The sequence below is a fragment of the Dendrobates tinctorius genome, unplaced genomic scaffold (assembly GCF_039654945.1).
Source record: "Dendrobates tinctorius isolate UK_male_01 unplaced genomic scaffold, ASM3965494v1 ptg000036l, whole genome shotgun sequence".
NCBI lineage: Eukaryota > Metazoa > Chordata > Amphibia > Anura > Dendrobatidae > Dendrobates > Dendrobates tinctorius.
The window spans coordinates 22,071,130-22,096,508 of NW_027361704.1; positions in this window are offsets into that span (position 1 = coordinate 22,071,130).

Here is a 25,379-nt window from a genome sequence, read left to right on the forward strand (position 1 = left end):
GACCATTCCTGTTTACAAAACAATTCCAGTTAAGTTTGATGGTCGCCGAGCATGGACAGCCCGCTTCAAATCATCCCACAGATGTTCAATGATATTCAGATCTGGGGACTGGGATGGCCATTCCAGAACATTGTAATTGTTCCTCTGCATGAATGCCTGAGTAGATTTGGAGCGGTGTTTTGGATCATTGTCTTGCTGAAATATCCATCCCTTGCGTAACTTCAACTTTGTCACTGATTCTTGCACATTATTGTCAAGAATCTGCTGATACTGAGTTGAATCCATGCGACCCTCAACTTTAACAAGATTCCCAGTGTCAGCATTGGCCACACAGCCCCAAAGCATGATGGAACCTCCACCAAATTTTACTGTGGGTACCAAGTGTTTTCTTGGAATGCTGTGTTTTTTAGCCTCCATGCATAATGCCTTTTTGTATAACCAAACAACTCAATCTTTGTTTCATCAGTCCACAGGACCTTCTTCCAAAATGTAACTGGCTTGTCCAAATGTGCTTTTGCATACCTCAGGTTTGTGGCGTGCTTGCAGAAACGGCTTCTTTTGCATCACTCTCCCATACAGCTTCTCCTTGTGCAAAGTGGCTGTATTGTTGACCGATGCACAGTGACACCATCTGCAGCAAGATGATGCTGCAGGTCTTTGGAGGTGGTCTGTGGATTGTCCTTGACTGTTCTCACCATTCTTGTTCTCTGCCTTTCTGATATTTTTCTTGGCCTGCCACTTCTGGGCTTAACAAGAACTGTACCTGTGTTCTTCCATTTCCTTACTATGTTCCTCACAGTGGAAACTGACAGGTTAAATCTCTGAGACAACTTTTTGTATCCTTCCCCTGAAAAGCTATGTTGAATAATCTTTGTTTTCAGATCATTTGAGAGTTGTTTTGAGGAGCCCATGATGCCACTCTTCATAGGAGAATCAAATAGGAGAACTACTTGCAAGTGGCCACCTTAAATACCTTTTCATGATTTGATACACCTGGCTATGAAGTTCAAAGCTCAATGAGGTTACAAAACCAATTTAGTGCTTCAGGAAGTCAGTAAAAAGTAGTTAGGAGTGTTCAAATCAAGAAAATGATAAGGGTGCCCATACTTTTGCACTGGTCAAATTTTGTTTAAATGCAGATTGCACATTTTCTGTTAGAACAATAAACCTCATTTGAATCCAGAAATATAACTGAGTCCATCAGTTATTAGATATATGAAACTGAAATAGCTGTTGCAAAAAACAAAATTGTTATAAAGAAAAAAGGTTAACATTAATAGGGGTGCCCAAACTTTAACACATGACTGTATCTTGCGGAGACGGAGTGTCGCCATAAGATAAATAGACATGCTGCGGTCAGGAAAGACGCACTGCATGTCCAGATACACAGGGCCTCCGGATGCAGCCCTGCACGCATAGTGGAGACGGGATTTCATAAAATCCCCTCCAATATGCTGTAACATTTGGATGCTGCAGCTGTACGCAGCGTCCAATCCACAGCAGATAGTGAATGTTTCCGGACCATGGAAACATACCCTAAAAGTGTGAATGGTGAGGACATGATGCAGAAGTGGAGTTTTTCCAAGACTAGAGAGTGGGACTGTGTATAATGTCACTGGTGATCCCTGTATTACCTGTATACTTACACTACTGTATATACAGAGCTCTTTGGTATAATGGCCCTTATGGTAATATTAGTAATGTGTTTTTTTTAAATTAATGATCAGTATTGTAGTATCTGGTCACTATGTGGTCTGGTCATGGTGTGGTGGTATTTATCCCTTGTATGTAATATTATTTGGTCATGATATTGTGGTAATATGTGGTCCAGCCATGGTATGACAGAATTTGTTCCTTGTATGTGGTATTAGTCATTTTTAAAAATGTACCTAAAGAGCATTGAATATTTTAAGAAATGTTTAATAGAGTAGGGCCCGATCAAAAGAGTCTTCCTTGTGGTGGGGCTTAAAAAATCGATGGCTGTATGTGATCTGGTGTTCGATGGGTACTACTAATGTGTGATTGGTGAGGACGTGATGCAGAAGTGGAGTTTTTCCAAGACTGGGCAGGGGACTGTAGAATATGGGGCTCCAAAATTCCTGGTGACAGCCCTGCCTGTGTGAATGCTACCTAATGTCTGATAGTAAGAAATCCTTCATTGTGTGGGTTTATATAATAGTATTTATGCACTCATAGAAATATAGATCTATATCGCTTAAAGTATCCTCTAAAGAAAGCAGCACTATACAAAACTGACACTGCAAACGAGAGCAAGCTTCAGAGTATCGACCCAGTATCCTCCATATATACATGGCCCATCCTCTGTCACACTGGAGGGATGAGACCCATAGATGGGTGTCTGTCAATTTGGTAGACGGCACTAAATTATAATACATATAATGGGTGAGAGATACAGACAACCATCTGGATACTAACTAGCAGTCTGCCACGAATGGCACCCATTTCTTCTTATACCAGAAACAGACTGGATAGATTCAATGTATTTGCAGTTTCCATCTGCTATGTGGCCATTGCCCTTTGTTCACATAGGTCCCTGTTCAAACAAGGTGGCTCTTCTTCCTATACTATTATTTATTACTCCCATACCATCTTTTTTATATACTAGATATATCTGTAATTCTGCTTATTTTGCCTATATTTTACTATTGAGAAACCAGAGCAATCTTCAAATTATCTACAAGCTTATACAGCCTGTGCGGGAGTGTGAGCATTCCCCACTCCAATATGGCAGGTACATATAACTGAGTGCAGTAGACATGCACAGATTGAGGGCAGCTCCCTGATCTAATATGACGCCACACAACTTGATGGAGAGAAGAGAGCTTGTGCAAATCAGTCAGTGCCGGGGTGTACACTGACAGCTTGGGGCCCCTGTGCAAAAAAAATGTTTGGGCCCCTCTATGTTTATGGCAACCAAGCTACAGATATTTGTCTCCTCTCAATATGAATATTACTGTCCCCTATTACATGATGCCCTCTTATGTACAGCACCATCCCTTACATATCGTAATCTCGTTATTTAGAGCATCCTGTTTTATTATAGTATCCACTCTTGTTATGTAAAAACTGAAGTGATTGCTGATGGAAGTTGGTAAAGCTACTTTTCTGATAGCAAAGTATGATTAACTGGTGAGATGCTGCACCATCAGCAGTCATGTTATATCTAACAAGAGAGGACACTGTAGTAAAGAAAGCGCTGTGAGTAACAAAAATAACAAGAAAGCAATATGTAAAGAACGGTGCTATATATAAGATGACATAATACTTTGTAATAATGGGACAATAATGTACATAAAAACAGAGGACGCAACATAATAGGGGACTGTCCCATACATAACTAAAGAGGATGGTACGTAATCAGGGATGCCCCTTCCTGGGATAATGTCCCCCATACTGGGACCATTCCTGGGATAGTGTGCCCCTTCCTGGGATAATGTCCCCCATACTGGGACCATTCCTGGGATAGTGTGCCCCTTCCTGGGATAATGTCCCCCATACTGGGACCATTCCTGGGATAGTGTGCCCCTTCCTGGGATAATGTCCCCCATACTGGGACCATTCCTGGGATAGTGTGCCCCTTCCTGGGATAATGTGTTCTGTTCTCCAATGCATAAAAAAATACTACTCGTCTTCCCCCTATGCTGCCTGGTGTTCGCTTCTACAGCCGCTGCAGTTGACTTCAGCATCCTCGCCATGGTGCATGATGTCGATGCCATGTGTCACCAGTCACGGGCACGCCGACGTCAGCTACCAGTCTCTGATAGGCCACTGGCATGTATTGCAGCTCAGGGAGCCAGCGGGTCCCCTGCACCACAAAACATTTCAGCAGAATGTGGCTCCAAGGACTTGCATCCAGCTGATATAGTCGTTGGTGTTGGCGTGCCCCCTCCACCTCTAGGCCCCTGGTGTAGTGAGTAGCTGGGATCACTGACATCACATCTGAGCCTAGAGCACATTCTATGTATATTACTACCGTCAGCAGTTATATGAGCAATCATTAATTATAACACTTGTGTTATCACATTATCTCTATCAAGCAATTAAGGTTTTAATATTATATGCACAATACCTGTGAACTGGCACAGGATGAAAATCAATTATTGTTATATGCTTAATGACTCATGAGGAGATTGATATTATTGCACTGTATACATATGCAGGGCCAGCGTCAGCTCTTGGGTAAATGTCAGGGCCCTGAGCAGGCTGGGGGGCCCACTCACCATTGGGGACACCAGCACGCTATGGGGACCGGTGCCAGCACCCACAAGTTGGTCCCCCCGCTTGCTTAGGGCCCAAGTACTAGCAATACTTACCTCTCCCTGTTCTTCCGCTGCAGTGTCTTCCACATCTTCTCACTCTGGGATGTTTCAGGTCAGATGGTGCGATGATGTGACTAGTGTGCTCCCTCTTCTCTGAACAGTCACAGTGCAAAAAGCCGGACGACTGCAATGCTGAGGAGTCTGGAGCAGAGCAGCGGCCAGCGAGGAGAGGTGAGCATTTCATTTTTTTTTTACGCTTGGCGCAATATATTGGACTCATATATACTGGAGCATTGTATGGGGCCCATCATATACTGGAGCATTATATGGGGCCCACGATCCTGTATGGAGAGCTATGTGGAACCCATAATACTGGAGCCCAACACCGGAACTGCTGCAACCCACCAACCTACTGTCTCCTTCCCCACCATCCTGTAGCATGTAAGCCCGACAGGGCAGGGTCCTCTCCCCTCTGTATCAGTCTGTCATTGTTAGTTTACTGTAAGTGATATCTGTAATTTGTATGTAACCCCTTCTCATGTACAGCACCATGGAATCAATGGTGCTATATAAATAAATAATAGTGTATAGAGGACTAAACTGTCCGGTTTCTGAGCTAAATAGTTATTACTCATGTAATGTAAGAAGTAAGTGAAATCTTTGGCATTGTTCTATACCTATATTTCTCTGCCGTATCTGTGCATCATGTATCGTGGTATGTCTTAAAGGGACCCACTGAGACCATTTCCCCAGGGCCCATGAAAACCTGGAGCCGGCCCTGTACATATCAACTATTCTTTCCTGATGTATATTGATTGATCACTGATTATAGAGTGTAACCTATATGTACTGTGCTTATACTCTGTGAATGTTGATGGCTTGAGAAAGGTTCACAGTTTTGAAAAGTTGAAATATCGCGCATATCTGGGTGAATAAAGACCACAGTTTATTTCACGATCTCATGCCTGGAGTGCTGCTATATTTTTATATTTTTTTGCCATGTATCTACATCAATCTATATTCATATGGTTACATTTCTATATGAAAAACAGCTGCATACATGTGTCCATATATATCAGTGTATAATACACAGACTTGATTATTCTGACACAAGCATCCTGGCTGAAAGTGGCATGTAATACAGGTGTGTACTATATCTTGACCAGATGTGTAACTTTCCATGACCCTAACTGGATTCCCATGGAGTCCTGTAAATCTTTTTATTCGGCTTTACAGTACACTGCATTATATACTGATTCTGGGTTACACAATGATTTTGGCCATGGCACAGGTTGTGCAGCATAAAATCATTGTAAGCTGCTGCTACATGACATAGCAGCAGAAATAAAGTGATTAGGGTCACAATACATGCCCTGGGTACCACGACAAGCAGATTGAAAAAAAAAATCAGAACTTGTCCCACCACTGCAGGGGTCGCAATGTGACCCTCCTCACCTGTATCAGAGGCATGAAGAGAAGTTTGGCAGCTTGATCTATGTTGTAACTAAACATCATTTTGCTTCAGCATATGTTTATGGGATAACGTTCCTGCCATGCACGTCAATGTCAGTTGCTATCTCCACGCTGCAACACACTTGGATGCACATACACCTGACGTGGGGGTCCCCCTCCAGTATGGACCCGGTTGCACCCTCTGTAATTGCAATCATTACACCCATGAGTAACAGAGGACATGTGACAGTGCTATCACCATTGTGGTGTGAGGTGTAGTGATCGGTGCTGAACTGCCACAGATGGAAGCACAGGATCACTACTCAGTCAGTTTCAGTGCTGGAATGAATGATAGTATCTGCCCCAGCACTAATCTTAAAAGCCAATGATTGTGTAGTGCGTGGGAAGAGGGCAGCGCTGGATGAGAGTTTAGGGAAAAAAAGCAGAGCAATTTGCCTAGTGTGGGGAGCAGCATGTAATCAAACTCCGTGCAGGCAATAAAGTGAAATTCAGGGTGTCATAAATTCAATAGAGGTGAAACTAGCTTTATTAATAAATTAGAATGTTATTTTTTCAGGCTGGCAGTATATCTCGGGCTGCGGCTGGCAGTATATCTCGGGCTGCGGCTGGCAGTATATCTCGGGCTGCGGCTGGCAGTATATCTCGGGCTGCGGCTGGCAGTATATCTCGGGCTGCGGCTGGCAGTATATCTCGGGCTGCGGCTGGCAGTATATCTCGGGCTGCGGCTGGCAGTATATCTCGGGCTGCGGCTGGCAGTATATCTCGGGCTGCGGCTGGCAGTATATCTCGGGCTGCGGCTGGCAGTATATCTCGGGCTGCGGCTGGCAGTATATCTCGGGCTGCGGCTGGCAGTATATCTCGGGCTGCGGCTGGCAGTATATCTCGGGCTGCGGCTGGCAGTATATCTCGGGCTGCGGCTGGCAGTATATCTCGGGCTGCGGCTGGCAGTATATCTCGGGCTGCGGCTGGCAGTATATCTCGGGCTGCGGCTGGCAGTATATCTCGGGCTGCGGCTGGCAGTATATCTCGGGCTGCGGCTGGCAGTATATCTCGGGCTGCGGCTGGCAGTATATCTCGGGCTGCGGCTGGCAGTATATCTCGGGCTGCGGCTGGCAGTATATCTCGGGCTGCGGCTGGCAGTATATCTCGGGCTGCGGCTGGCAGTATATCTCGGGCTGCGGCTGGCAGTATATCTCGGGCTGCGGCTGGCAGTATATCTCGGGCTGCGGCTGGCAGTATATCTCGGGCTGCGGCTGGCAGTATATCTCGGGCTGCGGCTGGCAGTATATCTCGGGCTGCGGCTGGCAGTATATCTCGGGCTGCGGCTGGCAGTATATCTCGGGCTGCGGCTGGCAGTATATCTCGGGCTGCGGCTGGCAGTATATCTCGGGCTGCGGCTGGCAGTATATCTCGGGCTGCGGCTGGCAGTATATCTCGGGCTGCGGCTGGCAGTATATCTCGGGCTGCGGCTGGCAGTATATCTCGGGCTGCGGCTGGCAGTATATCTCGGGCTGCGGCTGGCAGTATATCTCGGGCTGCGGCTGGCAGTATATCTCGGGCTGCGGCTGGCAGTATATCTCGGGCTGCGGCTGGCAGTATATCTCGGGCTGCGGCTGGCAGTATATCTCGGGCTGCGGCTGGCAGTATATCTCGGGCTGCGGCTGGCAGTATATCTCGGGCTGCGGCTGGCAGTATATCTCGGGCTGCGGCTGGCAGTATATCTCGGGCTGCGGCTGGCAGTATATCTCGGGCTGCGGCTGGCAGTATATCTCGGGCTGCGGCTGGCAGTATATCTCGGGCTGCGGCTGGCAGTATATCTCGGGCTGCGGCTGGCAGTATATCTCGGGCTGCGGCTGGCAGTATATCTCGGGCTGCGGCTGGCAGTATATCTCGGGCTGCGGCTGGCAGTATATCTCGGGCTGCGGCTGGCAGTATATCTCGGGCTGCGGCTGGCAGTATATCTCGGGCTGCGGCTGGCAGTATATCTCGGGCTGCGGCTGGCAGTATATCTCGGGCTGCGGCTGGCAGTATATCTCGGGCTGCGGCTGGCAGTATATCTCGGGCTGCGGCTGGCAGTATATCTCGGGCTGCGGCTGGCAGTATATCTCGGGCTGCGGCTGGCAGTATATCTCGGGCTGCGGCTGGCAGTATATCTCGGGCTGCGGCTGGCAGTATATCTCGGGCTGCGGCTGGCAGTATATCTCGGGCTGCGGCTGGCAGTATATCTCGGGCTGCGGCTGGCAGTATATCTCGGGCTGCGGCTGGCAGTATATCTCGGGCTGCGGCTGGCAGTATATCTCGGGCTGCGGCTGGCAGTATATCTCGGGCTGCGGCTGGCAGTATATCTCGGGCTGCGGCTGGCAGTATATCTCGGGCTGCGGCTGGCAGTATATCTCGGGCTGCGGCTGGCAGTATATCTCGGGCTGCGGCTGGCAGTATATCTCGGGCTGCGGCTGGCAGTATATCTCGGGCTGCGGCTGGCAGTATATCTCGGGCTGCGGCTGGCAGTATATCTCGGGCTGCGGCTGGCAGTATATCTCGGGCTGCGGCTGGCAGTATATCTCGGGCTGCGGCTGGCAGTATATCTCGGGCTGCGGCTGGCAGTATATCTCGGGCTGCGGCTGGCAGTATATCTCGGGCTGCGGCTGGCAGTATATCTCGGGCTGCGGCTGGCAGTATATCTCGGGCTGCGGCTGGCAGTATATCTCGGGCTGCGGCTGGCAGTATATCTCGGGCTGCGGCTGGCAGTATATCTCGGGCTGCGGCTGGCAGTATATCTCGGGCTGCGGCTGGCAGTATATCTCGGGCTGCGGCTGGCAGTATATCTCGGGCTGCGGCTGGCAGTATATCTCGGGCTGCGGCTGGCAGTATATCTCGGGCTGCGGCTGGCAGTATATCTCGGGCTGCGGCTGGCAGTATATCTCGGGCTGCGGCTGGCAGTATATCTCGGGCTGCGGCTGGCAGTATATCTCGGGCTGCGGCTGGCAGTATATCTCGGGCTGCGGCTGGCAGTATATCTCGGGCTGCGGCTGGCAGTATATCTCGGGCTGCGGCTGGCAGTATATCTCGGGCTGCGGCTGGCAGTATATCTCGGGCTGCGGCTGGCAGTATATCTCGGGCTGCGGCTGGCAGTATATCTCGGGCTGCGGCTGGCAGTATATCTCGGGCTGCGGCTGGCAGTATATCTCGGGCTGCGGCTGGCAGTATATCTCGGGCTGCGGCTGGCAGTATATCTCGGGCTGCGGCTGGCAGTATATCTCGGGCTGCGGCTGGCAGTATATCTCGGGCTGCGGCTGGCAGTATATCTCGGGCTGCGGCTGGCAGTATATCTCGGGCTGCGGCTGGCAGTATAGTCTCGGGCTGCGGCTGGCAGTATGTCTCGGGCTGCGGCTGGCAGTATGTCTCGGGCTGCGGCTGGCAGTATGTCTCGGGCTGCGGCTGGCAGTATGTCTCGGGCTGCGGCTGGCAGTATGTCTCGGGCTGCGGCTGGCAGTATGTCTCGGGCTGCGGCTGGCAGTATGTCTCGGGCTGCGGCTGGCAGTATGTCTCGGGCTGCGGCTGGCAGTATGTCTCGGGCTGCGGCTGGCAGTATGTCTCGGGCTGCGGCTGGCAGTATGTCTCGGGCTGCGGCTGGCAGTATGTCTCGGGCTGCGGCTGGCAGTATGTCTCGGGCTGCGGCTGGCAGTATGTCTCGGGCTGCGGCTGGCAGTATGTCTCGGGCTGCGGCTGGCAGTATGTCTCGGGCTGCGGCTGGCAGTATGTCTCGGGCTGCGGCTGGCAGTATGTCTCGGGCTGCGGCTGGCAGTATGTCTCGGGCTGCGGCTGGCAGTATGTCTCGGGCTGCGGCTGGCAGTATGTCTCGGGCTGCGGCTGGCAGTATGTCTCGGGCTGCGGCTGGCAGTATGTCTCGGGCTGCGGCTGGCAGTATGTCTCGGGCTGCGGCTGGCAGTATGTCTCGGGCTGCGGCTGGCAGTATGTCTCGGGCTGCGGCTGGCAGTATGTCTCGGGCTGCGGCTGGCAGTATGTCTCGGGCTGCGGCTGGCAGTATGTCTCGGGCTGCGGCTGGCAGTATGTCTCGGGCTGCGGCTGGCAGTATGTCTCGGGCTGCGGCTGGCAGTATGTCTCGGGCTGCGGCTGGCAGTATGTCTCGGGCTGCGGCTGGCAGTATGTCTCGGGCTGCGGCTGGCAGTATGTCTCGGGCTGCGGCTGGCAGTATGTCTCGGGCTGCGGCTGGCAGTATGTCTCGGGCTGCGGCTGGCAGTATGTCTCGGGCTGCGGCTGGCAGTATGTCTCGGGCTGCGGCTGGCAGTATGTCTCGGGCTGCGGCTGGCAGTATGTCTCGGGCTGCGGCTGGCAGTATGTCTCGGGCTGCGGCTGGCAGTATGTCTCGGGCTGCGGCTGGCAGTATGTCTCGGGCTGCGGCTGGCAGTATGTCTCGGGCTGCGGCTGGCAGTATGTCTCGGGCTGCGGCTGGCAGTATGTCTCGGGCTGCGGCTGGCAGTATGTCTCGGGCTGCGGCTGGCAGTATGTCTCGGGCTGCGGCTGGCAGTATGTCTCGGGCTGCGGCTGGCAGTATGTCTCGGGCTGCGGCTGGCAGTATGTCTCGGGCTGCGGCTGGCAGTATGTCTCGGGCTGCGGCTGGCAGTATGTCTCGGGCTGCGGCTGGCAGTATGTCTCGGGCTGCGGCTGGCAGTATGTCTCGGGCTGCGGCTGGCAGTATGTCTCGGGCTGCGGCTGGCAGTATGTCTCGGGCTGCGGCTGGCAGTATGTCTCGGGCTGCGGCTGGCAGTATGTCTCGGGCTGCGGCTGGCAGTATGTCTCGGGCTGCGGCTGGCAGTATGTCTCGGGCTGCGGCTGGCAGTATGTCTCGGGCTGCGGCTGGCAGTATGTCTCGGGCTGCGGCTGGCAGTATGTCTCGGGCTGCGGCTGGCAGTATGTCTCGGGCTGCGGCTGGCAGTATGTCTCGGGCTGCGGCTGGCAGTATGTCTCGGGCTGCGGCTGGCAGTATGTCTCGGGCTGCGGCTGGCAGTATGTCTCGGGCTGCGGCTGGCAGTATGTCTCGGGCTGCGGCTGGCAGTATGTCTCGGGCTGCGGCTGGCAGTATGTCTCGGGCTGCGGCTGGCAGTATGTCTCGGGCTGCGGCTGGCAGTATGTCTCGGGCTGCGGCTGGCAGTATGTCTCGGGCTGCGGCTGGCAGTATGTCTCGGGCTGCGGCTGGCAGTATGTCTCGGGCTGCGGCTGGCAGTATGTCTCGGGCTGCGGCTGGCAGTATGTCTCGGGCTGCGGCTGGCAGTATGTCTCGGGCTGCGGCTGGCAGTATGTCTCGGGCTGCGGCTGGCAGTATGTCTCGGGCTGCGGCTGGCAGTATGTCTCGGGCTGCGGCTGGCAGTATGTCTCGGGCTGCGGCTGGCAGTATGTCTCGGGCTGCGGCTGGCAGTATGTCTCGGGCTGCGGCTGGCAGTATGTCTCGGGCTGCGGCTGGCAGTATGTCTCGGGCTGCGGCTGGCAGTATGTCTCGGGCTGCGGCTGGCAGTATGTCTCGGGCTGCGGCTGGCAGTATGTCTCGGGCTGCGGCTGGCAGTATGTCTCGGGCTGCGGCTGGCAGTATGTCTCGGGCTGCGGCTGGCAGTATGTCTCGGGCTGCGGCTGGCAGTATGTCTCGGGCTGCGGCTGGCAGTATGTCTCGGGCTGCGGCTGGCAGTATGTCTCGGGCTGCGGCTGGCAGTATGTCTCGGGCTGCGGCTGGCAGTATGTCTCGGGCTGCGGCTGGCAGTATGTCTCGGGCTGCGGCTGGCAGTATGTCTCGGGCTGCGGCTGGCAGTATGTCTCGGGCTGCGGCTGGCAGTATGTCTCGGGCTGCGGCTGGCAGTATGTCTCGGGCTGCGGCTGGCAGTATGTCTCGGGCTGCGGCTGGCAGTATGTCTCGGGCTGCGGCTGGCAGTATGTCTCGGGCTGCGGCTGGCAGTATGTCTCGGGCTGCGGCTGGCAGTATGTCTCGGGCTGCGGCTGGCAGTATGTCTCGGGCTGCGGCTGGCAGTATGTCTCGGGCTGCGGCTGGCAGTATGTCTCGGGCTGCGGCTGGCAGTATGTCTCGGGCTGCGGCTGGCAGTATGTCTCGGGCTGCGGCTGGCAGTATGTCTCGGGCTGCGGCTGGCAGTATGTCTCGGGCTGCGGCTGGCAGTATGTCTCGGGCTGCGGCTGGCAGTATGTCTCGGGCTGCGGCTGGCAGTATGTCTCGGGCTGCGGCTGGCAGTATGTCTCGGGCTGCGGCTGGCAGTATGTCTCGGGCTGCGGCTGGCAGTATGTCTCGGGCTGCGGCTGGCAGTATGTCTCGGGCTGCGGCTGGCAGTATGTCTCGGGCTGCGGCTGGCAGTATGTCTCGGGCTGCGGCTGGCAGTATGTCTCGGGCTGCGGCTGGCAGTATGTCTCGGGCTGCGGCTGGCAGTATGTCTCGGGCTGCGGCTGGCAGTATGTCTCGGGCTGCGGCTGGCAGTATGTCTCGGGCTGCGGCTGGCAGTATGTCTCGGGCTGCGGCTGGCAGTATGTCTCGGGCTGCGGCTGGCAGTATGTCTCGGGCTGCGGCTGGCAGTATGTCTCGGGCTGCGGCTGGCAGTATGTCTCGGGCTGCGGCTGGCAGTATGTCTCGGGCTGCGGCTGGCAGTATGTCTCGGGCTGCGGCTGGCAGTATGTCTCGGGCTGCGGCTGGCAGTATGTCTCGGGCTGCGGCTGGCAGTATGTCTCGGGCTGCGGCTGGCAGTATGTCTCGGGCTGCGGCTGGCAGTATGTCTCGGGCTGCGGCTGGCAGTATGTCTCGGGCTGCGGCTGGCAGTATGTCTCGGGCTGCGGCTGGCAGTATGTCTCGGGCTGCGGCTGGCAGTATGTCTCGGGCTGCGGCTGGCAGTATGTCTCGGGCTGCGGCTGGCAGTATGTCTCGGGCTGCGGCTGGCAGTATGTCTCGGGCTGCGGCTGGCAGTATGTCTCGGGCTGCGGCTGGCAGTATGTCTCGGGCTGCGGCTGGCAGTATGTCTCGGGCTGCGGCTGGCAGTATGTCTCGGGCTGCGGCTGGCAGTATGTCTCGGGCTGCGGCTGGCAGTATGTCTCGGGCTGCGGCTGGCAGTATGTCTCGGGCTGCGGCTGGCAGTATGTCTCGGGCTGCGGCTGGCAGTATGTCTCGGGCTGCGGCTGGCAGTATGTCTCGGGCTGCGGCTGGCAGTATGTCTCGGGCTGCGGCTGGCAGTATGTCTCGGGCTGCGGCTGGCAGTATGTCTCGGGCTGCGGCTGGCAGTATGTCTCGGGCTGCGGCTGGCAGTATGTCTCGGGCTGCGGCTGGCAGTATGTCTCGGGCTGCGGCTGGCAGTATGTCTCGGGCTGCGGCTGGCAGTATGTCTCGGGCTGCGGCTGGCAGTATGTCTCGGGCTGCGGCTGGCAGTATGTCTCGGGCTGCGGCTGGCAGTATGTCTCGGGCTGCGGCTGGCAGTATGTCTCGGGCTGCGGCTGGCAGTATGTCTCGGGCTGCGGCTGGCAGTATGTCTCGGGCTGCGGCTGGCAGTATGTCTCGGGCTGCGGCTGGCAGTATGTCTCGGGCTGCGGCTGGCAGTATGTCTCGGGCTGCGGCTGGCAGTATGTCTCGGGCTGCGGCTGGCAGTATGTCTCGGGCTGCGGCTGGCAGTATGTCTCGGGCTGCGGCTGGCAGTATGTCTCGGGCTGCGGCTGGCAGTATGTCTCGGGCTGCGGCTGGCAGTATGTCTCGGGCTGCGGCTGGCAGTATGTCTCGGGCTGCGGCTGGCAGTATGTCTCGGGCTGCGGCTGGCAGTATGTCTCGGGCTGCGGCTGGCAGTATGTCTCGGGCTGCGGCTGGCAGTATGTCTCGGGCTGCGGCTGGCAGTATGTCTCGGGCTGCGGCTGGCAGTATGTCTCGGGCTGCGGCTGGCAGTATGTCTCGGGCTGCGGCTGGCAGTATGTCTCGGGCTGCGGCTGGCAGTATGTCTCGGGCTGCGGCTGGCAGTATGTCTCGGGCTGCGGCTGGCAGTATGTCTCGGGCTGCGGCTGGCAGTATGTCTCGGGCTGCGGCTGGCAGTATGTCTCGGGCTGCGGCTGGCAGTATGTCTCGGGCTGCGGCTGGCAGTATGTCTCGGGCTGCGGCTGGCAGTATGTCTCGGGCTGCGGCTGGCAGTATGTCTCGGGCTGCGGCTGGCAGTATGTCTCGGGCTGCGGCTGGCAGTATGTCTCGGGCTGCGGCTGGCAGTATGTCTCGGGCTGCGGCTGGCAGTATGTCTCGGGCTGCGGCTGGCAGTATGTCTCGGGCTGCGGCTGGCAGTATGTCTCGGGCTGCGGCTGGCAGTATGTCTCGGGCTGCGGCTGGCAGTATGTCTCGGGCTGCGGCTGGCAGTATGTCTCGGGCTGCGGCTGGCAGTATGTCTCGGGCTGCGGCTGGCAGTATGTCTCGGGCTGCGGCTGGCAGTATGTCTCGGGCTGCGGCTGGCAGTATGTCTCGGGCTGCGGCTGGCAGTATGTCTCGGGCTGCGGCTGGCAGTATGTCTCGGGCTGCGGCTGGCAGTATGTCTCGGGCTGCGGCTGGCAGTATGTCTCGGGCTGCGGCTGGCAGTATGTCTCGGGCTGCGGCTGGCAGTATGTCTCGGGCTGCGGCTGGCAGTATGTCTCGGGCTGCGGCTGGCAGTATGTCTCGGGCTGCGGCTGGCAGTATGTCTCGGGCTGCGGCTGGCAGTATGTCTCGGGCTGCGGCTGGCAGTATGTCTCGGGCTGCGGCTGGCAGTATGTCTCGGGCTGCGGCTGGCAGTATGTCTCGGTTTTCCTTTATAGAGTTGGGATATAACAAACAATTTTAAAGCGCATTCAAGCTACAAGATATTGATATGCTATCCTCAGGACCTACAGTATATCACAAATATCATAAATATTTTATCTTCAGTGTTGTAAATTTACGGAATCCTGTGAAGTCCATCCTATAGTACAAGGAAATACATCCATGCATAGATTAGGTAAGGGTTAACTAGAAGGTATGGTAACACTAGTAATTGATGGGAGCTGTTAAAATAGATGTTCCCACTTATTTATCCCCAATCCACAGTATAGGGAATAAGCTGCTGTTTGCTGAGGCTGCGTTCCCCGGACCCTCCAGCCCTGAGATGCCCCTGTAGGATGGAGCCAAGGTGGCGCATGCGCCCCACACACTGTACAATGATGAGAAAGACTCTTACCTGCGATTTACACCTTCAGCTGAAAAAGAAACAACAGTTTACAATTAGATTTATTGAAGTATTTAATAACAGTTGCAGCGGACGACTTATTTTTGGGTCGTATTCACACGTCTTTGTTTTTCTCATCTGCACAAACCCAAACTAATTTTCATCAGTGCGCTGCTTCCAATTTTCATCTAGTTTTAGTCCATGTGTCCATTTTTTTACCATCAGTATCTCATCCTTTTCTATTGTATGCAAAAAGAAAACCAAAACCTGATGGAAGTTTCCCAAGTTTCTCCTAGTAGTCAGTCAGTGGGTGAGTGTGATCCACAATTCGCCCCACAGCTGACATGTTACCAGCTCCATAGAATATAAGGGCCAGTGAAAAATACTGGCAGCACCCCTGGTACATAGACTCACATGTGACTGAGCCCTTCCTTTACAACGTGATTGTACAGAGACTTCCTTACACAATATCTGATCTAGCATCCAGGTTTCGGCTATACAGTCCCTTCTGGAGTGCAGGGGCGTCACATCAATAGCGGGGGGCCACACGACCCGTGAGTCCTGGGGAGTGTTGGCTTTGTTTCCCCATCATCATAATTTTACCATCAGCTTCTTGTTCCACCATTCAGCCTGACACTCGGCTCAGCAGGCGCGATAGGCAGGCAACAATAGATCGCGCCTGCTGTAGAAAACCTCAGCCCCACACTGCACAGACCGGAGCAGGGCGCTGGGGGACACGGCCAGGCATAAATGCTATAAATGCATGTGAGAAGAATGTGATACTTACATGGGATGTCAATCACTGCAGGCTGTAAAAGTAAAACAGAGAAGTGTAAAAAGTCTATGAAATCTTTCATCTTCTTACATTGTCCTGTACATCACATACTCATAGGCTTCCATTACACCCATTACACTAGACAATGAATGTGACATTATCACACAAGATAGACTGCGCTAGTATTAATAAATCTATGAGCAGAGCGCCAGTCCGTGCCCCATGCAGCATTCATACAGTCCATAAACAGCACGCCTGCTATGTGACCCGGCATCGGCTGACAACTATAAGATATGTGGAATATATTTATACATTAGTTGTGTATTAGGAATCTCTGGAGCTGCGTCCATTCTGTACATATTTATTGGGTTTAAAAATGGGGGTAAACTGGCATCGCTGCGTTACTACATCTGCCGTAATGTAACAAAGAGTTGTGTGTGTTTCATGGCACTGCAGCCTTGCAGCGCTGGGGTTCAAATCCCACCAAGGACAATATCTGCAAGGAGTTTGTATGTTCTCCCCATACTGATAGGGAAAGTAGATTGTGTGCTCCATTGGGGACAGCGATGATAATGTATGCAAAGCACTGCACAATATGCTAGCGCTATATATAAGTAAACGTTATTATGCTACAAAGATTTAACTCTTTAAAAGAGTTGTCCACTACTTGGACAATTCCTTCTTGAACTAAATGTTTGGTCCCAATAAAATAATAAAGCTTAGACTCCCCTCCCATGCTGGTGCTGTTCCAGCAGTGTCAGCACTTGCGGTCCCCAGAGCTCTGGTGCCGTGTTGTGACACGTGGTGCTCGGCGCCCAATCAGCGCTGGCATCATTGTCCCCACCTTCGTACAGATTGAACATGAAGAGGAAGTCCGGGCTGCAGCTGATCTCAGTCTTCCTTCCAGCCCTGAGAACCCCTCTATACTTGATACCCAGCCTTGCTGAAGCTGACAGCTGAGCATTGGGGCCCCAAGCTGTCAGTTTTGCCTGGCAGGTTATCAAAAATACAGGGGAAGCCACACATTGTTTTTTTAATTATTTATTTAGAGAGCATGAGTCATCACCTGCTCTCAATGTTATTAGCAGCAGCTGGCGTCGGTTGATGGGAGCAGATGTCTCATCAGCCGACACCAGTGACTGGAGGTAAACTTTGTACCGCCGATCTCAGCGGTGGGTTCACGCTGTCATTTGTAGTGGTAGTGCATGGCAGACACTGGATATTCGGGCTCCCCATTCAAGTGAATGGGGTCCGGGTTTTTTAACAGTTCGGCCGAACCTGCTGGACCCAAACAACCAGGGGTCCACTCATCTCTACCCATGAAAGAAAAAAGTTTTTAAAAATGTAAAAAGATAAAAATTCAAATCAACCCCCTTTCCTCCAGTTAATATTAAAGAAAGGGAATAATAAAAGGAAAACACATATTTGGTATCAATCTGTTCAGAAAAGTCTGACCTATGAAAATATAACATTAACTGACCTAATCTGTAGAAACTGTAAAGCATAAAAAAGAATCAAAATGCCAACGTTGCAGGTTTTTGGTTGCTACAACTCCACAAAAAAATACATAACAGCAATCACATAATCATAACTACCTCAAAATATTATTAATACATCAGGATACCATGCAAAAAAAGAAAGTGTATAAAGAACGGACATCAGACAACAGAAATTCATTATTACATACACGTATAGAGACAGCATTACTATCACTATTCTGAATTCCATGGCTTTTCTTATTTGGAACTTACATAGATCGGTCTCTCGTTTGTGCTCCACATTCTTCTCCTAGAACCAATCGCACAATCCTGAATAGGACAAATAGAGAGGTTTCCATATAAATAGCCTAATCTCAAATGCTAACTTTATCAACAGTAAATATTACTGTAACTAACAAATATAAGGTTTTCTTTCTAAAAATGTATGGGACATGAGAATTGGGAAATAGGGGAACCTTATCACAAGAAATCAGAAATTTGTATAGCTAGGAAATGGGGAATAATGAGGGCAGGGCAGGAGCATAAGACGCGCATACTCACTCTCATCCACAACTGCAACTCTCAAAGAAGTTCCAGTAGAGCGGCTGACAATAGCGCTGATCCTGTGATGTCACAACATTCTAGAATGTCTGCAGGAGACAATCAGATCCAGTATAATAAAGTATTGGAGGATTTATAGATATATGTAAATAATGTGATACAGCAAATTATAGAAAACAGCACCCCTGCGCCCCCCCACTCTGCACACACATGAACACATGTATAAAGAAGAGTATAGTCCAATTTTTTTCGTATATTGTTATTATACATATGCACATAAGTGTAGGGATACGGAATTTTATAACATGTTACTCTAAATTCATAGGCATTAATGTGGAGTTTGTCTTTTTCTCCAAGATTTTGGAGGTGTCTGTGGGGATTTTTGCCCCTTCAATCAGGATCGCATTTGTGACAGTAGACATTGATGCTGGATGGGTGGTCCTGGCTAGCAATCTCCATTCTTGTTCATCCCAAATGTGTTGGATGGGGTTGAAGTCAGGGCTCTGTCCGCCCTTAGCGGCTGCAGGTCCCTCACTGCTCCTTTGCATGGTGCTGCTCCTCTATCCTGGAAATATTCACTGCACACTCAATTCAGTTCAAGCAAAATGGATGATTTGTATTTATTTCCATAGGTATCAGTCATGTATTCATGTATTGATTCAATGAATCTTTCTCAAATATGTCACAGGGTATTCCAGAGCCACGGTTATACAGGTGCTCCTGTCAGGACACTGTGCAGCGTCATATGTTATAGCACACCACATACTATTTGCACACACACAAGCCACATACAATATACACACACCATATACTATATACACACATACAAGCCACATATAACATACGCACAACATACTATATACACACAACATACCATATATACACACACAAGCCACACATTATATACTCACACCATACTATATACACACACCACATACTATATACACACACCACATACTATATACACACCATATATTATACACACACCACATACTATATACACACACATACAAGCCACATATAACATACACACAACATACTATATACACACAACATACCATATATACACACTAGCCACACATTATATACTCTCACCATACTATATACACACACCACATACTATACACACACATACAAGCCACATATAACATACACACAACATACTATATACACACAACATACCATATATACACACACAAGCCACACATTATATATTCACACCATACTATATACACACACCACATACTATATACAAACAAGCCATATACTATATACACACCACATATTATACACACACCACATACTATATACACACATACAAGCCACATATAACATACACACAACATACTATATACACACAACATACCATATATACACACACGCCACACATTATATATTCTCACTGTGACGCCTCTGGCTAATACGTCCAAGAGTGGACCCTCTGGATCGCGGATCCGGAGCCCCTGGGCCGAGCGCACCTGGTGAAGACCGACCCCTGTACAGGGATCGTTAGGGGCAGGACCGCAGGGGGCGGTACCGCGACAGCCGGAGCCAGCAGGGACGACTCGGAGGACAGGCAGACAGAGCAGGAATAGCGGGGTGGAAGGCGGAAGGTAATGGCTAGGAGACTACAGGAAAGGTTCAGCGGGGACCACGGGGAGGAGACAGACAGACGGAAATGGACCAGGAACAGGGCAGACAATGGAAACGGCAAGGATAGGCAGGGTACACTGGAAAAGGTATGGCCGATGAGTGCTGCAAGTCACAAACAATCACCAGGCGCCCTCAGAATAGAGCGGACGCCTGATATATGCGGAGACCGGAAGTGCGCCCTACAGACCCTCCCCTAGCGACGCCCCCTACCAACAGAAGAGGCCGGGGGAACGCGCGTGCGCGGCCTAAGGCCGGCGCGGTTACCCGTAGCAGAGCGGTGAGCAGCGCGGAAGAGCGCGCGGACAGGGGGACGCAGGTGAGAGGAAGCTGCGGCGGGCACCGCCGCTGAAGGGGCATCGGCGGGCGCGGCCGCCGATGTCACAGTACCCCCTCCCATATGTCCTCTCCTTCTGAGGTTGGTCAGAAATCTTTTCATGATAAGGGGGGCATCGACATTCTCTCGGGGCTCCCAGGACCTCTCCTCTGGGCCAAAACCCTTCCAGTCGATAAGAAAAAGAGTCTTACCCTTGACCCTTTTCATAGCCAGAATGTCCTTTACTTCAAAGACATTGTTAGAACAAATTGGCGAGGGAGGGGACATGGAGGTTGGTTGGAACCGATTCAAGACCACAGGTTTAAGGAGCGAGATATGGAAGGCGTTAGGGACCCGGAGTGATGCCGGCAACCTCAATTTGTAGGCTACTTTGTTAATGCGCCCAAGTACTTCAAAAGGCCCGATGTACCGAGGACTTAATTTGTAAGCAGGGACTTTCAGGCGGATATGTTTGGTAGAAAGCCAGACTTTGTCCCCGGGATGGTACGGGGGTAGATCCCTTCGTCTTTTGTCCGCGTGTTTCTTAATTCGGATGTTGGCTAGCTCGAGCGCCTCTCTGGTCTCCTTCCAAATTTGCGAAAACTCCTTGGCGAGAGTGTCTGCTGCAGGAACTCCAGACGATGCGGAAAAGGGCAATGGAACCCCAGGATTTAGCCCAGTTACCACAAAGAACGGTGTCTTGGACGTTGATTCGCTGGAATGATTATTATGAGCGAATTCCGCCCAAGGTAGAAGAGAGACCCAATTATCCTGATGGGCGTTAGAAAAGTGGCGTAAGTAGGTGGTCAGAATTTGGTTAATCCGTTCCACTTGACCGTTGGTTTGAGGATGATACGCTGAGGAGAAGTCGAGAGACGTGCCCAGGAGCCGACAGAGGGCCCTCCAGAATCGGGAAGTAAACTGGACCCCTCGATCGGTCACGATTCGCAGAGGAAGACCATGTAGCCTGAATACGTGGTGGATAAAGATCTCGGCCAACTTTGGAGCAGATGGCAGTCCGACTAAGGGAATAAAGTGGGCCATCTTGGAAAAGCGGTCTGCGACGACTAAGATGGTAGTACATCCAGCAGAGCGAGGCAGATCAGTCACGAAATCCATGGCGATTTGCTGCCAAGGGGCCTCTGGCACAGGCAACGGATGAAGGAGACCGGAGGGCAGAGTCCTTGGAACCTTGTTCTGAGCACAAGTCCTGCAGGAGGCTACAAAGTCCTTTGCATCCTGGTGGAGAGAGGGCCACCAGTAATACCGGGAAAGAAGCAAAAGAGTCTTCTTAATCCCAACGTGCCCAGCAACCTTGGAAGAATGTCCCCAGTGCAGTACTTCCAGACGTTTGTTTGAAGGGACGAAGGTCTTGCCAGGCGGAAGGGTAGAGAATCTCACGGGGGCCACGGAGATAACTTTAGCCGGCTCGATAATATATGATGGATCCTCCTCCTTCTCCGGTGGCTGCAAAGACCTGGAAAGCGCATCAGCTTTGATGTTCTTACTGCCGGGCCGGAAGTGGAGCTTAAACTCAAAACGGGAAAAATACAGAGCCCACCTGGCTTGTCTGGAGTTGAGTCTCTGGGCAGATTGCAGGTAGGACAGGTTCTTGTGGTCCGTGAAGATAGTAAAGGGATGCACTGCCCCCTCGAGCAGATATCGCCATTCCTCCAGCGCCATCTTAATGGCCAATAATTCCCGGTCCCCAATGGAGTAGTTGCACTCCGCCGGAGAAAAGGATTTGGAGAAGAACCCGCAGGGGACTAGACGTCCAGATGGAGCCTGTTGGGAGAGAACCGCCCCAGCTCCAGTGGAGGAGGCATCAACTTCCAGGATGAAGGGCCTACTAGCCACTGGACGGTGTAAGATCGGAGCAGAGGCAAACGAGCGTTTCAGGGCAAGAAAGGCGTCCTCGGCTTCGGAAGACCAGACGTTAGACTTCGTCCCCTTACGGGTCAGGACCGTGATGGGCTTGGTGACTGTAGAGAAGTGGGGTACAAACTGTCGGTAATAGTTAGCGAAGCCGAGGAAACGCTGGATGGCCTTTATGCCAACTGGACGAGGCCACTGGAGTACCGCGGACAGCTTCTCCGGATCCATCTTAAGACCGGAATCCGTGATGATATACCCCAAGAAGGGTAACGCTGTTTGCTCGAAGAGGCACTTCTCGATCTTGGCGTAAAGACGATTTTCTCGAAGGCGCTGCAGGACCATGCGTACACTTCTCCGATGGGAGGAGAGGTCGGTCGAGAAAATGAGGATATCATCCAAATACACCACCACGCAGGAATAGAGTAGGTCTCGGAACACCTCATTTACGAATTCCTGAAACACCGCTGGAGCATTGCAGAGACCGAACGGCATGACCAAGTATTCATAATGGCCGTCCCGGGTATTGAAGGCCGTCTTCCACTCGTCCCCCGCTCGGATTCGGATTAAGTTGTAAGCTCCCCGCAGATCCAACCTCGTGAAGATTCTGGCCCCCCTCAGCCGGTCGAAGAGTTCAGGAATCAGCGGGAGCGGGTACCGGTTTTTAACAGTGATGTTGTTCAGGCCCCGGTAATCAATACAGGGTCGCAGGGACCCATCTTTCTTCCGGACGAAGAAGAAACCTGCGCCCGCAGGGGACGAGGACTTCCGGATGAACCCCTTGGCCAGATTCTCCTGTATATATTCCGACATAGCCGAGGTCTCTGCTGGGGACAAAGGATAAGTTCTCCCTCTGGGAGGAGTGGCTCCGGGAACTAGGTCGATAGGGCAGTCATAGGAGCGATGAGGGGGTAAGGAGTCCGCCTCCTTTTTGCTGAACACATCGGCAAACGTGTGATAGGGTGCGGGTAGGCCCGGAAGGTCGGCAGGCTTCGAGCATGGACGGGGACGAGTGAGAGCCCGTAGGCAGTGCTCCTGGCAGGAGTGCCCCCAACGGAGAACTTCCCCAGAGCGCCAGTCAATCACCGGCTCGTGCCGTCTGAGCCAGGGTAGCCCTAGAAGAACAGCATGGGCTAGTTGTGGCAGGACATAAAAGGCTATCTTTTCGAGGTGGAGAGCTCCGATTTGGAGGTCTACTTCGACGGTAACCATGGTGATGAGTCCGGGTAAAGGTTTACCATCAACGGAGGAAATAGCGCGAGGGTTCTTCAATACCAACACCGGAATCTGGAGTTTGTCAACCTCTTCCTGGCGGATGAAATTACCGGCAGCACCCGAGTCCACATACGCCTCCACAGATCCACGCTCCCGACCTGTAATTAGCAAAGCTGAAAGGGTAAGGGGAAGAGAGGAATTTTGATCACCTAGGGGGTCCTCTCTTACCTGACCTAGGTGGAGGCATTTCCCGACCTCTCTGGCTTCTCCGGACAAGAACGCACAAAATGGTTGGCACCTCCACAGTACAGGCAGAGACCCTTGGTCATCCTCTCCCTGCGGCGTTGCTCGGACAGTCTGACACGATCAATCTGCATAGGCTCAGGAGCGGTACTAACAGGAGATACAGGGAAACGGGGGACAGGAGCCTGATACAGCCTAAAGGACCTTCTCTCTCCGACTGCCTCTCGAGCGCGCTCCTGAAAGCGTAGATCAATGCGAGTGGCCAGCGAAATAAGGTCCTCCAGAGTGGTGGGGGTGTCTCGCCCGGCAAGCTCATCCTTGATCTTACTGGAGAGGCCTCTCCAAAAGGCTCCCACAAGAGCCTCATTGTTCCACCCCAACTCAGAAGAGAGGGTCCGGAAGCAGATGGCGTATTGCCCCACTGTGAGGGAACCCTGGCGGAGGTTAAAAAGGGCCTCCGTGGAGGATGCTAAGCGACCCGGTTCATCGAATACCTTGCGAAAGGTTTCCAAGAAGGTCTGTATACTTAACACTACGGGGTCATCTCTCTCCCACAAGGGGTTCACCCAGGACAGGGCCTCACCCTCGAGATGGGACACAACGAACGCCACCTTGGCGCGGTCAGTGGGGTACTGAAGGGGGGCAAGCTCAAAATGTAGCCTGCATTGATTTAGAAAACCCCGGCATAACTTGGGATCTCCGCTGTACCTGGGGGGTTTACCCAGACGGGGAGCCGGAGTAGAGACTACGTCCGGGGAGGAAGTTGCAGCGGCAGCAGAGGATTGCAGAGCAAGCAATCGGTCATCCACGGATGCCATGTAACCTAAGATGTGGGATTGAGCGTCGCGCTGCTGCGCGAGCTCCTGCTGGAGGCTGACTAAGAGGGGAGCGTGCCCGGGGTCAGAGGTCTGCAGGGCGGACAACCGGGTGTCCATAGACTTCATAAAGGACATTATCCGGGTCTGATTTTCACGAAGAAAAAGCAATTCCTTTTGTGTGGCGGCTGCGGCACCGGCGGGATCCATGGCCTGGTGATACTGTGACGCCTCTGGCTAATACGTCCAAGAGTGGACCCTCTGGATCGCGGATCCGGAGCCCCTGGGCCGAGCGCACCTGGTGAAGACCGACCCCTGTACAGGGATCGTTAGGGGCAGGACCGCAGGGGGCGGAACCGCGACAGCCGGAGCCAGCAGGGACGACTCGGAGGACAGGCAGACAGAGCAGGAATAGCGGGGTGGAAGGCGGAAGGTAATGGCTAGGAGACTACAGGAAAGGTTCAGCGGGGACCATGGGGAGGAGACAGACAGACGGAAATGGACCAGGAACAGGGCAGACAATGGAAACGGCAAGGATAGGCAGGGTACACTGGAAAAGGTATGGCCGATGAGTGCTGCAAGTCACAAACAATCACCAGGCGCCCTCAGAATAGAGCGGACGCCTGATATATGCGGAGACCGGAAGTGCGCCCTACAGACCCTCCCCTAGCGACGCCCCCTACCAACAGAAGAGGCCGGGGGAACGCGCGTGCGCGGCCTAAGGCCGGCGCGGTTACCCGTAGCAGAGCGGTGAGCAGCGCGGAAGAGCGCGCGGACAGGGGGACGCAGGTGAGAGGAAGCTGCGGCGGGCACCGCCGCTGAAGGGGCATCGGCGGGCACGGCCGCCGATGTCACACTCACCATACTATATACACACACCACATACTATTTACACACAAGCCACATACTATACACACACCACATACTATATACACACATACAAGCCACATATAACATACACACAACATACTATATACACACAACATACCATATATACACACACAATCCACACATTATATACTCTCACCATACTATATACACACCACATACTATATACACACAAGCCACATACTATACACACCACATACTATATACACATACAAGCCACATATAACATACACACAACATACTATATACACATAACATACTATATACACACAACATACCATATATACACACACAAGCCACACATTATATACTCACACCATACTATATACACACACCACATACTATATACACACCAGCCATATACTATATACACACCACATATTATACACACACCACATACTATATACACAAACAAGTCACATATAACATACACACACCACATACAATATACACAAGCCACATTTTATATACACACACCACATACTGTATACACACCACATATTACTGTATATACACAAGCCACATACTATATACATGCCACATACCCACCTCATACAACACATACACAAGCCACATACTATGTATACACACCACATACTATATATAC